General features: G+C 41.0%; 1 long non-coding RNA gene across 1 annotated transcript; it reads left to right on the plus strand.

Moving 5' to 3' along the window:
• The first annotated feature begins 6,973 nt into the window (after window positions 1-6,973).
• On the plus strand, window positions 6,974-15,266 carry LOC138569075 (uncharacterized). Its single transcript, XR_011303105.1, has 4 exons — window positions 6,974-7,104; window positions 7,531-7,647; window positions 10,790-10,965; window positions 14,860-15,266. It is a non-coding gene; the product is annotated as an uncharacterized lncRNA (long non-coding RNA).
• Window positions 15,267-15,508: the final 242 nt, after the last annotated feature.

The following is a 15,508-nucleotide window of genomic DNA, read 5'->3' on the forward strand; positions in this document are numbered from 1 at the left end:
CTTTTCAAAATAAGCCAGGTGTGAATCTCCAGTGAAAGAAATATCCTCTCTCTCCTGGGAGAGAGCAAGGGATACTCATAGTACAAAGGCTTGAGACTGCTTTGGGGTAAAGAAGGAACAAAGGTGCTGATTTGAAATAAACTTTGTGTATTCTCAAATGTATGTATTTTGGGTGCAGAGACATTAAGCCCACGTTCAAATTGAATGCATAAATAAATGCCTGTGAACTTTCTAAGCCAATAACCAAATGATAATTTGCCCTATTGTACAATAGTATTGCAACGCATTGTGTGATTTTGTACATTTGGATGGAACAAAGAAGGTGGTGTGTGCCAATTAATTGTTTTCTAGATATCTATTAAAACCATTTGTTAATAAAAATATCTTTTATCTCAATACCCCAACCTGGTTCTTATCGTAGTGTGGTACAGAGGGAGAAATCCTTGGTTATATTGTACGTGGTTCAAACAGGGCTAAGCAAACCATATATTACAGGAATAATGGTATTTGGTTTGGCACTTTAACTTGGGGGAGAAGGTCCTTCCTGTGTTGATGGTGGTCCTCAATAGATATCGTTACACAGTGGACTGTCCAGTTCGAACCTTTGCACCCATGCAGGAACATCGTTTTCCCCTGAAACTTGGGGAGTCCTAGCTTGCACTGCAAAGCACCTTTTCACTGAATTCCGTCATCCTAGCTGCTTTGGGCTGCGACAGAGAAGGTTCTGTCAGATCATGAGAGTTAGTTGCCCCATCGTCACTGTGCAATAGCGACAGTCAATGAAGGTGGTTTTCCTGCGTTCCTTCTTGTACCCTGAGAGCAGTTGCATCAGTATTTTCTTCTTCAACTGAGTCAAGAGATACAGCTCCTGTTGCAAATCCGACCTGCATCTGCACCAGCAGTGCCTGTACACATTGAAGCCAAATGAGGGCGGGAAATCAAACCTCTGACGACCCTCTCCAAGCTTGCCAAATTTAGACCAGAACTGAGCTAAGGGGGGTGAGTACTGAAACCACTTCTGGTGACCCCTTTTTCATCTATTGCATTTTACTCAATGAGGATCCCTTGTGGCCCTGTCTTTGGCTTGGGTAGCCCCCACTTCCAAAATTCCAAAAACCCTCCAAAAGTTGGGAATAGTATTATTCTTCACAGCAGATCCTCCCCTGACTCTTGGAACCTGTTTTCACCCTTTAAAATCCTGTCCCAACTGTGTCAGCTCCTTAGAAAGGTACTTTGTGACTTGTATGTACGACCAAGCGTATTTATGAACGCATCAAACATTGAGCACAAGGAGCCATTCATCGTAGGGCTGGATTTATAGAAGTAGTGTTTTCTATTTCAGAAAATTGTCTATGCTATTAAGATTGCCTTCCCTTTTCCCTTACAGGTATTGGCAGAGTTTAGAACTTCATCGCATTGACTCCAGTGACTTTATATATTTTACAAGGTTTGAGTGGGGTTTTTACTACTGCATTTAAATTATTCACTTGTGTTTATTCTTGGGCCTAATTAATTGTATATTTTCGTTTACTAGTGTCTAATGGTAATTCTTGGTGTTTCACCTCTGATCACCCTCACTCCTCCTCACACTTAGGGCCTCATTACAAGTTCAGCGGTAACCGTGTCGGTAAAACTGCCAGGTTGCCGCCGGACTTGTAAACAGGTACTGGCACCTAGCTTTCTGGTAACGCCAGGACATTACAAGTCCCGGCGGACTGGGAGGTAGGTGCCGGTAATATGTTCTTCCCCATTCCTATAAAGTCCCATTGGACTATGGGAATGGGGACCACAGAAACACCAGCACCAGTTATAACAGTGCCGATGCTTCTGTGAAAGTCTCTGGGGGGGTGCAGGTCCACCAGGCAAGTCAGACCTGCCGGGCACCCACCAGACTTGTACTTTACCGGTCCGGAAACAGCAGTGTCTGTAAGCTTACCGGCACCGTTGTTTCCGGACCTGCAAAGATGTAATGAGGGCCTTAGCCTTGACTGCTCTGCAAGCTAAAGTGAATTGGTCTGGCTATCTTCCCAGAAGTGTTCCCTGTTTCAATCACAAAGGTAGCCCCCTCAACTCCTGTTCACCAGAGCAGAGATTAGAAAACCACTGTAACAGTATCTGTGCCAAAGTTAGGGACTGATAGTGTCCAAAATGTTAGATTATAATAATCCCACGAATCAGAAGACTGTGGACTTGATTTTTGTAAAACATTTTTCAATGACACAATCCCATTGAAAAACGCTTTGTAAATCAGGCCTGCATTTTAAGCAAAAACTTTTTCTCTGAAGCCAATGCTTGGGACAAATCTAAGTGAATTGTTATGTTTCAAACTTGATTTGAAGAACTGTTTTGACTTTTGACTCATAGCATCTCTGTACATTTGGGTGTTTACATTGCAGAGTATTACCTTAATATCTAGAATAGGCATTCTAATTTATTTTCCATTTATGGATGTTTGTGCAAAATTGAGTGAAAACGTGTGTCAGATAATAGTGACAGGTTGTGTTTTCCTTTTTGTCGACAAGCTCCCTGTATTTATGTGATATATTAATGTTAACCTATGAATGCAATGACTGCAATCTGACCTAGCTAGTAACATACTTCTGAACTGCTTAACCTATGTCTGCAATCCCTGTAACTCGACTGAGAAAGCAATGTAACCGATTTCTTAAACTCCCAGATGCCTTTGGGTTAGGTGTGCTATAAAAATGTTAGAATAAATAAATATATATATTGTGGGTGACTTCCCCAGCATTGAAAGTTAAATCACTTTTAATTAATCGATTTACTATTATTTCAAATAAAATAAAATATTAAGATTTCAACGGCCTATTTCTTGTCCTAAATTGTTGAGTATGATTATTGCATTGTGAGAATATTACATCAGTAACATGGTGCCATAACAATAACCATAAAACAAATACATATCTTCCTTAGATAGATGTTATTGCACGGTACATATTAATGTAAACAGCAACCCCAATATGGAAGAACATGGTAACAGGGCGCATGTGATGACATAACCGCGATGAAAGCATATAGAGGCACATAGGCATATAGAGTCTCCTGTCACCACTTATGTATTAACATTGACAAAAGCAATATGGCATCAGCCCAAGCAATACACTCCCTCCATCAGTGTGATAATCAGAGAAAGTCAAGATAGGCCATTGAATGCGTTTTTGGAAAAAGGTGTTTATTTGTTGGTGCTCCCCGCTCCCTAATTTATGTTTTTTGATTTTGCTTTTTTTTCTGATTTCAATGGATGATGCACGCTGATTTGAAAATCGTTCTCTTTTGGGGGGACTGGGGGGTAACCAGTTCAGAGCTTTTAACCTGGAGGTGATGGGGGCATGCTGAACGAGGACACGGATAAGTATGGCTGCTTTATTTTAGATCAGTTGTAGGTGGCACATGAGGCTTTTGATTAGGCCCTGGTACAGATTCTTACAGCAGTATTATTGCAACAGGATTCGGGATTGGGTTAATTCAACTTTTGGGAGCATTTCTAGGAAAGGTGCACCAATTCACGTTCAAAATTGGACTCAGTCTCAACTGTATTACTGTACACTTGTCACCAGTCTCACTTGAATTGTAACATGCTGGCAGGTTTTACTGGCACTATATGTATTGTCTGTGTGCCAACAGTTATTTCTGGAGTTATAGAGCACACGTGGTGTTCTTAGACTCTTCCCTTCGAATCTTAGTGTCCGCTATCAGGACCAGGTTCCCCTTCGTGAGTGGGATTTTGATTTTTATCTCGACTCCTTATAAATTACTTCATTGCAGTGCTTCTGTGAATGCCTATACCTAATTTCTGCCGATTTCGATTTCCAATTTCCAACAGCTTGGGTGTTGGGGGCCTTCTCTGGGTCACCGGGCAGGCCCCATGCACATGTCTGGAGCACCCGACACAGTCTGGCAGGGCGGCGATCACGCCGCGAACAATGGAGTGGGGCTCACCCCACTCGCTCCAGATCACTGGAGCTCTCCACATAGCTGGGGGCACCCAGCACAGGGCGGCCCCAGCTCTGGGGGCACTCAGGCCGGGGTCGTCCCAATAGCCATGATCACATGGCGTATGTACCCCATGGGACAGCGTTGCCCAGCAGGGGCCCCGTCCTGGTGCTGGGCCCTGTCTTTGGGCCTACAGCACACGGTGTGGCGCCGGCAGGGCGCAGGACAATAAACGACACCGCGCCGGCAGGGCGCAGGACAATAAACGACACCGGAGCCTCTTGCTGGTCAGACAGACGAGCCGGAAACAGCTTGTACGTTTTATTAACTTGGTCACATGGCGAACCATGTGACCAAGGCACACACACTGGGAGATACCATGTCTCCCTACAGGGGTGACATGCAACACTTGGGAAGTCTCTGGGTCTCGGTTTTCCCCACCTTTTACCATGATCTACTCAGATTGCATTTAATTTTTCAAACCTAAAAAGAGATGTGGCGAGATGTGGCTCTGCAATGCCTGGTAGGTAGTAGGCATTTCCTGGCTGTACTCCCTGTAACTCTGTGTAAAGTGCCACATGCCCACAACTAAGCTCAGAGAAGTGGAAAATGCTGCATCAAAATTGAGCCCTCAGTGTAACACATTTTAAAAGAATATTCCAAGGACACCAATATCTATCAGATTGTTTTTTGTGGCTAAATGGCAATTTTTTTTCTGTATTGTCGTATTTATCAGTGAAAAGGGAACGATGGGGGTGAAAAGCCAGCACATGAAAAGCAGGAAATTATGTTTGACTCAGTAAAATTGAAATCACGTGTTTGCATGTAAAGAGGCAGATTGAAATCAATTGTTTAAGTAATTATTATTTTAAAATGTGCATAATATAATTTGTAGAGTTTGCCCATTGACGAGTGTCTAATTGGATTTGGAAGAGTATTACAGCCCTCGCCATTATACCGCATGCATTCTGCCAAATAAAGAAGATTTATGCACACAATTACATACCTCGATCTGTTTAAACACAAAAAACGGCCATTAAAATATGCTATTGATCTGCACTCTGAAACATCAATGCTAAACTCTCCAATATATTAGACCCTTACAGTGACCAGAGGAGAAAGTCATTATGTCCTAATTTGAGTGACAAAAATATCAATGCAGCGCATACGGAAACACGATGCACGCCTTGCTCGCTAGGAGCAGCGCAACTGCGCGCCTGATAATCAGCGGCCAAACGTGTTATCGAAGTAATCCTTTTACTTAAGTGTCATCTTCTAGGTAATTACTGAAAGGAGCATGACCTCCTCACCTTCCTGCTCTTTCATGTTCTCTCTCGTGGAGCCGCTCTCTAATTGTGTTACATCCTCTGTGTGAACAGGCAAACAATTAAAGGGATAAAATATGACACAGCTGAGTACCGGCATTGTCAAGTCGGAAAACATTATTTTTGACAATGAAAGTTTGCTTTCAAGATAGGACCTTCTAGTGAATAATTGAACACTACAACTGGTTTGAGAAACATGCTGAGGGCACAGAACCGGACGGTCTCATCTGCTTTAAAACATATTTCTGGGCATAACATGTTTACATCATAACAGCACAAATCACTACACACCATAGCGGCGCTGAAACTATTTTATGAGTGGGTTGCTGGCGAATGGCATTACCTAACCAAAATTATAGAGTTGTTATAAATACGATCCAGAGAGAGTAACCAAAACGCAAACTATTTTTATGATAACACAGTCATTTTCTGGCTTTGAACTGAGGCAATTTATATCCAAGTGCATCGAATATTGCATTTATTTCAAGGCGCATTTTATCGATTGCATTGGTAAACCAACGCTAATATTGTTTAGTCATTCACAGTAGGGGTTGGAGCAGAATATGGCATGTGTCATGTGCCAGTGACACGTGCCACTGCATGTCACTACTACAAGTGACACGTGCCACTGGCAAGTGACACGTGCTACTGGCAGGTGCCACATGCCAGGCCCCACAAATATCAGATGTACCTCATATTTGTTTGTTTTTCAAATTATAATCCTCTTTTTTAAAAATAAAAACGTGAACCTCCAATTTAAAAAAAAAAAAAATGAGAAGCTCTTTGTTGAATTTGATCAGAACACCTCGTGGTGTTGAAACTAGCTCTTTCTCCACTAGACTATCACGCTCGTGGCAGGAGTTTATTTCCTCTAACTTAAAGTAATTAACAGGTGTCACATGCCGGGCAAAACAAATATATGTCCCGCCTGTCGCTTCCACAGCAAAACAAATAGATGTCCCGATGTCGCTTCGTTTTTAAAATGTAATCCTCTGTTTTCAAAATAAAAATGGGAAGCTCCAATTAATTATAATCCTATTTTAAAAATAAAAATAGAAAGTTCTTAAGCGGATTGGATCACAAGCCTTCCCGATGTTGGGGCTAGCTCCTTAACCACCAGACCAACACATCCCATGGAAATCAGTTGTTCAGACGCTAGTGTGAACTTTCATGTGTTTTAGTGATGGTCCCTTTTCTAGTTTGAGTTGGATTCGTAAACTGCACATGCAATTATGAGTCCTTCAAATTCTTCCTCTAACGTGAACGGTCACATGGTTCAGTGATGGTCCCTTTTCTATTTTGAGTTACATCTTTAAACAAACTGCACGTGCTATTCTGAAAGTTTGCAGGATCGAAACAATTTAATGTAAGTATTTGCATCTTGTGCTTTTCTTGAATAGTACTAAACTTAAAAAGCAGTTCAATCCTAAATCTGTTATTGTTTAATGCTTTAAATGTCAATTGTATTGTGTACATTTTTTCAAAAACAGTATGGTAGCAATATTAAAGTGTGTGTTGTTGTACATTAATTCATGCATTTCACACTTGACTGTACGAACTATGATAAATACAAAACAACCATATCCTACTGATAATATTTATAACTTTTATTTCTGAGTATATGCATGATCATGAAAGCATCATTTACAAATGTTGCTAAATATTCAGATCTAGTTTAAACAGCCCTTAGATATAACACATTCAAGCTTGCCCCATGAAAGTTTTCAGAGCCTCTCGAAAGGTCATATAATGTGATGTAATTTGTCATTTGTATAGCCCTGCCTTTTCGCAAATGGTGAACGCCCCTGATGGAGCAGAGTCCAAGGTATGAGACATTTGTTCTGATGATTTTAGAATGGTTTTGTGTATTATGGTCAATACAAAGTAGGATAGGGGTAGTCAAGTCCCTACTACCTATCAATATCAATGGTGGCATGTGGATGGGTACGATCATCGGTATAGTATGCAGGCGCGGCAGATTCATTATGTGTCCATCTAGACTGAATTTTTGTCATAAGTGAAAGCTGTATTTTTATGGCAGATATGCTGTGTGTTGTATCTTAAGAGTGTTGTGTGTTGGCAGATGTGTGTGAGTTGGTGGCGTTGCCATCGGTTATTTTCCATGAGCATGGAATGTGATACCTACGCTTGTGTTTCGGCTGTTTTCCTGGTTTCGCAAATGTTGCGTGCATTCTGTCCTGTTTTCTGCTGGACTTTATTTTCTCTGTCGCCTGTTACAATTTATTTGCAGGTTCATTGCTGCCCTGGCTTACCTCAGAGGTGGTTGAATAACTGTTGTGGAGGGCCCCACCAATAAAGTACGCCACACCAAGAAGAAACTTCGAGGAGGTTTAGTTCAAGAGACAGGGTAAGACAAACCCCAGCCTGGAAGCCAGACACAAACTCCCTGCAGAGCTTCAACCTCCAACCCCCCACCATTCCACATTCCGAATCACAACAAGTATACATGGAGACCATAGTTAGGCACCAAGTATTCTAAGAACAAACAGGCCCCTGAGATGAGGCTTACAATAGAAATCAATGTAAAAGAACTATATACGGCATGTTTACATGGAGAGATCCACATAGGTTGGATCCTCTCCTAACACTAACCCAATGTGAATCATGGACTTGTTGCCTGATTGCAAGTTTTTTTTGGGTTGGTAATTGATGAGGTTCTTTTGGAGGTATTCTGGGCCTGTCTTGAGGAGGGCATGGTGGGTGATGCTCATTGTTTTAAAGTGGCTTGTCACCTATAGAAAGCCAGGGAGGGCACGGTCGGTGGGCGTCATGTGCTCTCTTTGGCCAAGGTCCAGTAGGAGCGTAGCTGCAGTGTTTTGGGGGATGACCAAGGGGTGGTTTGGGGGAAGAAAGCTATCTTCCCGCAAATTATGATATCTGTTTTTCCTGCCTTGAGTAGGAGGTGTTTGCTGGATGTATGTAGATGAGTAAAAACTGTGTGTAAGATATGGGTTGATGGGAAATGTCACAAGGAAGGATTTGCAGTCTGTGTTCCAGGCTTGTTTTGTGGAGTGTGAAATGAAGAGGTTTGGTTTGTGGAGGATGCAATCCAGCCTGCTCTGCTAGTTCTGTTATGGCTGCTGTGTGTAGCCTGGGGGAATGCCTCGTGTGCGATGGATGAGAAGACATCAGAGAACCAGGTTTCTGTGATGAAAGTGAAGTCTGGACTTTCCGAGGGAATTAAGTTGTATATGATGTGTTTCTTTTTGCCAGCAGATTTTGTGTTAATGAGTATGCATGAAAGTAAGCAGGGGACAAGTGGTGTTTGCCCCGGAGATGTGGGCCAAATAGGGCCTGTGTGGGTGGGTGTGGAGGGCAGGGAAGGGAATACCCTGGTTGTGCCCCAGTAGGGGTGGGTGGGTGCAGAGAAAATAAAGGAGCAGGGTATGAAATTTGTGGAGGGTGGATCCATCCTTCTGAAAACAGTGTATCACTTATGTTACAGTTTTCTTTGGAGTGTAAAGGTCGGAAATAGGATTTGGGCACAGGACATTTAACTATTTGCTTTTGATTGACATTCTAACATCATCCTTATTGTTATTTGATACAGGGAAACAAACCCCTCTTAGTTTTAGGGACAGTTAGGGTTTTTTGTAATTCTTTTGGTAAATATGAGTTTAGGCCAACAAACATGCCACCTTTTTGTCCCGCTTCTACTTCTACTACCTAACAGTTCTTAAATATTTTTGCACTTTTGGTCAGTTAGGATTTCTATCGCACAGAGGAACAGACATCATCAATCAGTATAATGATCTTATTAGCACTTTTCAGGTGACTACACCAAGTAATTATTTCCAAGTACCTACAGTAATCCATTGAGTGAGTGTTTTTTGAAGTCATCCTAAATATAGTAATTCCCACTCAGTGCCTAATTACTCTGTTACCTTTATGTTATTATTTAATGAATATTTCTTTATACGTGTTCCCTAAAATTAAGTGTGCAGTGAAGCAATGATTGATTGCAATTGTTTCCCCAAATGTTGATATATCATACATACTTTAACCAAAACATGTGAGGGGTGGGGCATTATGAAATGATGTTAACCACTGACATTGCTCTGTGCAACTTTCCACACCATATATTAAGCATGTGTTCACTGTTGCAAAAAGGAACCAGCTATATTTACATTTGCTTTGGTCCTACCATTAATGTAAGCGGTGCAGCCTGAATTGCAGACCACCCCTCTGCACAGAAATGTAATCAATCCCACACATGTTTCAGCCCAGATGTGGGTCCAGAACATGTTGTGCCTAGAGACCCATGTAATACCTTGCTGATGACGCAGAATGAGTCTGAAATATGTCTGTGGTTGCTTGTTGTCAATGGATTTTAAAAATGTGTCCTGGATAGACTTCCCCTTTTTTGAGGAAAAATATTTTATTTGTACATGTTTTTCTCCCCTTCTGTAAAGGCTTGGCAAACCGAAGAATGATTGCCTAGAGTGTTTCCTCGAGCAATGCCAGAGGTTACGATTAATTCAAAAACTTTTATCAATCACTCATTTGCTCTATTTATACATTAAATCCCATAATGTGCTTGAAAAGCAATGAAAAGAAAACAGTCTTTTAGTTCGTAAATATAATACACCGCTGTACTAGATGTCCCACGTTGCATTCTGTATGATTTGAAACATGATCACATTTTAACAAAGTGTTTTCTAGGGCTACACATATATTGTGTACTGGCTGAAGTATTCTTAGTAATATTTACTCATAATTTTAACTAGCATTTGTCCACAATGCTAAATGGCTAGGAACGTAGTACTACAATTAATTACAAAAACAGGTTTTATGGCACAATCCATTTGGTATTTAAGATTCAAACCTTTTTCCGGGATCTGTGCAGATACAAAGTAGTGTTGCTAGCACGTGACAAAGGAACACCACCAAAAGGAAAAAGGTACTCTCCCTCTTTCTTAGAAAATGCTTATCCCCTCCAAGCAGGTGTTGTGGATGTTACACATGCCTTGCTCCGTTTTTCCTAAATCATCTATTTGTTATACAGAACATATGTGACTAGATTATTTCTGTAGTGCATCTGAAAGAATGGATAGCTTTAAATAACTCATTCCAAATGTGTTGTTAAGATTATAGAGGAAGAGTCACATCGTTTTTCAAGGCTAAGCTTTGAATTTGACACCACGCTTAATTATTTGTCCAAAACAAATTATTAAAGAACGGCTCTCATAGAAGGATAGATGCCACTAAATATCTCATGCTATATTTACTACTTTTGTCTTTCTTTGCATGCCAAAGGCCTAAAACATCATCAATGCCTCCATCAGTCTTCAGAAGGCGGATTGTAGTTAATAAGGCAAGGGTTCTAGTGTGTTCCTTTTAGGCCTTATAGAGGTGCTTTTGCAAAGTTAAAAGGAAATGCTGCATTGGCAATGTACATGAATTATAGGTTTAATTTTATTTAGATTTGTATTCATGGTGTTTTCTTTTTGTTATTTAATTATATTTTAAATATTGCATGTCATTCACAGATCAACAGATAAAAAAAGAAACATGAAGTTTGGATTTTCAGACCAACATGATTTCATCTTCATCTGCAGCAAAAGCGACATCTGCACATTTTGCAAGAAGAAAGTACAATGTACTGAGCAACATCTAATTACTCAACATTGGAAATTAGCAGTGCTCTTTACCAATGGTTCAGAAGGTATAGTATTGCAACAGATTACATTTTCATAACATTTATTGTGGGTCTGTTTTGACATCACACATTATTCACTCTCTGTAATATTTTTTAAAATAAAACAGATCCATCTTTATCCCTCCTCTGATCTGTCTCATTTTCCACCCCCCTGGAGACTAAGGTCTGTAGATTCCACACTTGGTCGCAGTGCGCCATTCCTGAGGCAACCCTTACCATTGTTATCCCATTAGTAACAAAACTATAAATAGCATAACACATCAAGGTGTTTTCTTCATTATTGCTGTTTGTGTATTTTTATATCACAATATGCTCTTCTCTATGTCATGAAGTCCAATGGTAAGTCTAGGAGGGTATTGTGAGGTAGCCACAGGTGCCAAGTGACCACTCCTGCTATGGATACTTAGTATGTAAGAGGTGTGTAGTGTATCTAATGCCCTATCCCACCACTATCCTGCACCCTTAATAGATTCTCCCAATATTGGTATGACAGCAACTTTCTCAGCACCTTTGTCATACAACTGTCCAAAATAGTCATACCATACATGCATAATGGGCCACCCATCTCCCAAAGAGAGTGTTTTAGGACAATCAGACCTCTATGCCTGATAGTACTAAACAATGTCTCGCTTTCCGGGTTTTCCCCAAAGCCCTTTTTTTTCTCCAAAACACCTGCTTTATCATTGTCTCTGGTGGATGTCTGTCTGTTCAATTTGTTCATGTCTTCCATAACCTTTTAGGCTCTCACAGATGTGCATACATCTGTTTGGCCCTCTCAGCGGCATTACCTCTTCGGGAGTATCTTCTCTACTTTTTCAACCCTGCTCGTCAGCTGATGCGCCTTTCATGCGCCGATAGGGGAACCAATCACTGCTGCGGTCTGGACTCCGTTTTTGTAACGGGCCCCAGGGCCACCACGACTTCTGTGTGGATGCTGCACCGAGCGGGCCTTTGCTTTAGCATCTCCGTCTCACTCTCACTACTTTGGCCTAATTTCCATTCAGGACGCCAGTCTTCTAGTATCTTGCTAGAGATCATCTCACGTCCCGCGCTAACGCCGGGTCCGCGTTTAGTTTGGCTCTGCCCCTCCATGACATCTTCTCATCGTAGGATTACCTCTGCATAGGATTCTCTCTCTCTCTCTCTCTTTTGAGTTATGTACTGTGAAGAACTCATGGTGACAACAATTAAGACAGAACACAAGTGATCACAGTTCAAGGGTGTTTATTGAACAATGAAAGTGGTGTGATGGTTGGAAAAACACCTAATCTAAACATAAATCTAAGATGGGGACAAGTGTCGACCATCAAATGACAAATAAGGCAGTCCTAGTGGTGTTGTGTCAAATCAAAGTGGCCTATACTAAGAAACCTATTGCCAAACCTCACAACTAATACCAAAAGGGTGTGTGAGAGTTCTCATCAAAAGAAACAAGTGTTCTCAAAATGATACATCAGTATGCGGTGGCTTGGGTCTCCCTTTCCCATGTTTTAGACAGGGAATAAGATGGCAGCTTGCAGTACAGTACATTCTCGGGATTCTCTGTCATGAGATGAAAGTTCCAATGGCTGTTCTCAGGACTGTCAATTTCCAAGTATTGTTTCCTCTGAAAGTCTAATGCCTTCAGGGTTTGATGTATTCAAACAACAAAAACAAAACTTCCTTTAACAAATAAAAGTTTGTTTAACAAATAAAAGTGTGTTCTCAATATATACTGGGTGATGGGCTCACCCCTGGGTCCCCCTCTTGTGGGCTGGCCCTTCTCAATTGTAATCCGAGATTCAGATAGGGTGGCAACTTCACCCCTTTGTCTGCCTCTTCTGGGCTGACCCATTCACAATTGTATTTCTTTGTATCTCTTATTCTTTTCTCATTAAACTTTGGATGATAGCTTCACTCCTTGGATCTCCCTCGTTCGGGCTCGGGCATCTCTCAACTTCCATTGCTGACTTTAGCTTCACCCCGGATCTCTCTCATCCAGGCTCGGACTCTTCTTAGCTTCTTAATCTTTGTCAAACAGTTCAGTGGACCTCCTTTTTATTTATTAAAAAACTGTCAAAGCTTTCTTAAAAAATGCCTAGGATGATTGGGGTGGTGCCGTGTGTGGGCAGTTACCTGCTGTATTGTTTTATCCCAACCGAGAGAGGAGTTGCCTCCCCCAATTCCATTCAGGTGCCTAGGAGAGCCTATTTCAGCTATTGAGTTACTGGTACCTGCCAAGACTGATAAACAATCATTTGGCATAGATAAGTTCCCTGTATTGATGTATGCCAGAAATGTAATGCTCATCTCCTTGACTCCATCAGTACTACGAAAACAATTCCATTTACATTTGATGGCCATGGACTGATGCTGAATCGTTCAAAAACAAAGTGCATGGTGTTTAGGCCACCAAGAAGCAATTACTTGAAGCAAACCATTCAGATCGAGGGAAATACAATCAAACAGGTCAAATACTTTGACTGTTTCTGCCTGAGGCTCACACACTGGAAAGTAGTTCAGCCAGACTGAGAAAGCTATTTTTAGGCAGATACAGCTAAACCATAAAAAGGGTTATGGGTGGCAGTCCTTAGGCCTGTAATTGATATCTATAAGCTCCCTTGGTGCAAGCATGTGAAAAACTGCTTAATTGAACTAGGCTGCCAGCAGCTTTGGACAAACTCACATAACATCATTCGGCAGGGATAGACGAACAATGACACATGAAATCCACCAGAAGACACAGGAGGATGTTATTGCCATGGGAGAGGGATTCCGCTCAATAGGTTTGTACTGGGACTCAAATTGTCCAATGGTTATGAACAGTATCTGGACTGACATGGTCCTGAGTTAGCAAGGGCGCTCTTGGTTAGATTTACATGTGAAAATGTACCACTAGCTTTGAGTACTCACTGCTGGGGATTGAAAATGACAGATGCATATCCTCAATGCACAATGCACAAATATCAGAGAGGTAGGGTTGAAAGACTGGCTGCATAACGCTGCTATGTTCTAGGCCGCTTTGTTGATCTCAAGCCGCCCCTTTGCACTTTTGAGGGACATGTGCACCAACCACCCCACTGTGCTGACACCAACGACACACTCCCATCCACACCCATGCCATGCCGCCAACCTCCAAAGACAATTACCTGTTTTAAGCCAGCACTCCGTTGTGGACGCATGTCACACTCTTGTCTGTCTGTGAGTCTTTTCATGGCATTGTTGTGAGTGTTGCACTTCCCCTAGCAGTCTGCAGGCCATATTCAGGTTATTTGTATGTTTACAATGTTTATTTATTTATTTATTCAAATTTGTAGAGCGCACGTCAGCCCGGGGGCATCGTGGCGCTTGTTACAGACAATGTCTTAGTTACATAGGATACAATATTTGCATACAAATACAATATTTACAGTAGACATGTACACATTAGCTATGCAGTATATTTACATGGAATCCTGAGGGTTTCATGTTATTTTGCAAGGAATGCGGTTTTCAGTTTCCTGCGAAAAATAGGGAGTGAGTTTTCGGCTCTGATGTTTGCAGGAAGAGCGTTCCAGGTCTTGGCTACAATGTAGGGGAAACCTAGACCTCCGGCTTTGGCTTTTTTGATGCTTGGGATGCAGAGTAGGTTGGAGTATTTCGTTGTGGTGGGACGGGAGGAGGATGGTTTGAAGATGGTTTCTGATAGATAGGACGGGGCGGAGAGGGAGAGGCATTTGTGAGTGAGTGTGAGGATTTTGAGAGTGATCCGCTCTTTGACCGGGAGCCATTGGGCTGAGTGCCTGGCATGGGTGATATGCTCTCTTCTTGGGATACTAAGAGCGGCCCGGAGAGCATTGTTCTGTGCTATCATGTTACACAATTGATGATCAGTTAAAGTAATAGTGACCGAAATGTGGCATTTTGTTTACTTTTTTGCAGATGACAATCAAAATTCTCCAAAAATGTGAAGGACTGAACCGCTATGAAGCTGAACGTATGCTGATCTGTGGATGCACTTTAATTTGTGGAGAAGACGAATAAAAAGAAAAGTAGTAAAAGAAGTTACTATTTATTATTGGTAGCACAGTTTAATTAGACCTTTGCAGGTCAAGTGGTGGTATGTAAACCATTGACTAAGCTGTGATGGTCATGCTCTGCTGAGACGACATTAATAAACGTGATATATATACATTCTACGTAATGTTTTTACGGTTCATTTGCACTATCATTGCACTATTATATTTGTTATATTTATTTAAATAATAATTATTGTACATTACATTGAGTTGTCATAAGATGTGAGAGTCATGCTCTCGTGAAAATAAATATTTAAAATTGGGGTGTCATGTATATAATGTATATATATACATATATATATATATATATATATATATATATATATATATATATACATATATAATTGTTAAATACAATGCTGTTATGGTTTGTTTGCACTATTATATTTGTTTTTATTATCTATTTATGTATTTAAATAATAAATAATTTTACTTTAATTGAGTTGGTGCAGTTTGATATTCATTCATGTTTACTAGAAGTATACAGAAAATTGATTGTTGAAACGGCCAAG

This window comes from Ambystoma mexicanum, chromosome 2q (assembly GCF_040938575.1).
Source record: "Ambystoma mexicanum isolate Mex_15411 chromosome 2q, UKY_AmexF1_1, whole genome shotgun sequence".
In the NCBI taxonomy this organism is placed as follows: domain Eukaryota; kingdom Metazoa; phylum Chordata; class Amphibia; order Caudata; family Ambystomatidae; genus Ambystoma; species Ambystoma mexicanum.